This window comes from Lycium barbarum, chromosome 1 (assembly GCF_019175385.1).
Source record: "Lycium barbarum isolate Lr01 chromosome 1, ASM1917538v2, whole genome shotgun sequence".
Classification (NCBI taxonomy): domain Eukaryota; kingdom Viridiplantae; phylum Streptophyta; class Magnoliopsida; order Solanales; family Solanaceae; genus Lycium; species Lycium barbarum.
In genome coordinates, this window is record NC_083337.1 from 99,867,075 (window position 1) to 99,868,137 (window position 1,063).

Here is a 1,063-nt window from a genome sequence, read left to right on the forward strand (position 1 = left end):
GTCATTCTACGCTTGTTGGGTTTTGAAGGATAGGGTATAGGGAAGGCTGAAATTTCTTCATTTATGCCATGATCAGAGGAAGTTGAGTGCTTTGAGGGTGATGATTTGGACTCCATTGGCTCAGGCTCAACGAGGATTGGTGATGTTTGATAAGCACTTGTTGATAAGATAGAAAAGTGAAGAGTTTAGCCGAGTATTGTACAAGAGATATGTACAAATGAAGTCCTGAAGTTCAAATATTTGGGAAAGTAAAGAGAGAGAAAGATGAGGAGAAATGTCTTTTAAAGAGGTAAAGGTGGCATTTTAGGATAGGTGCAAGAGGAAGCAACGAATTTGTTCAAGAAAGAAGTGACAATTTGGTACAAACATTGTTTTGAAATTTCTTGGAAGACCAAAAGACACATGACATATCTGGAAATTTTCGCAGTTCAAATATATTTATGAGTATTGAAATAATTACTGACCTGAGATACAGAGACCTGGTCTCTGATCAGAATTTTTGAAGTATCAGGCCATCACTGTGAACTGTGTAGAATTTTATGCTTGAATTATCCTGATCCTTCCATGCATGTATACCTGTAATGATACAGACGTGAGTTAGATATAGCCAAAAAACACTTGTCAGCAGTGTACCTTTTCACTTATTGTAGCCATTTTGAGTGATGCCTTTCTGCAGCATTATTCATAAGAGATCCTTACTTTTATCATCTCACCACACACATCTTGCTATAAGGGCTTTGAGGGGAGACTTCTTAACTATAGTTGTACCTTGGAGTTGTCACAATTCATTAGTGTATGCTGACTGCTCCTTCTTTCCCCACCATGTTAAGTTGCGCTAATGATTGGATTTGGGAACCCAAATCAGCTTGGGTCCTTTGTAGTTGTAGAATGGGTGAATCAGACTCCTTTTAGCTCATACTGGCAGCACATTCCTTCTCTTCTTCAAGTGTCCTTTATTTTGAGGACCTACTCCTTTCACTCTGGTTCCTTCTTGACAACACTCCTATTCTTTTGAACAATATCAGCCTTTATCTCATACTCAGTGGTGAGCCTGTTGATCTTA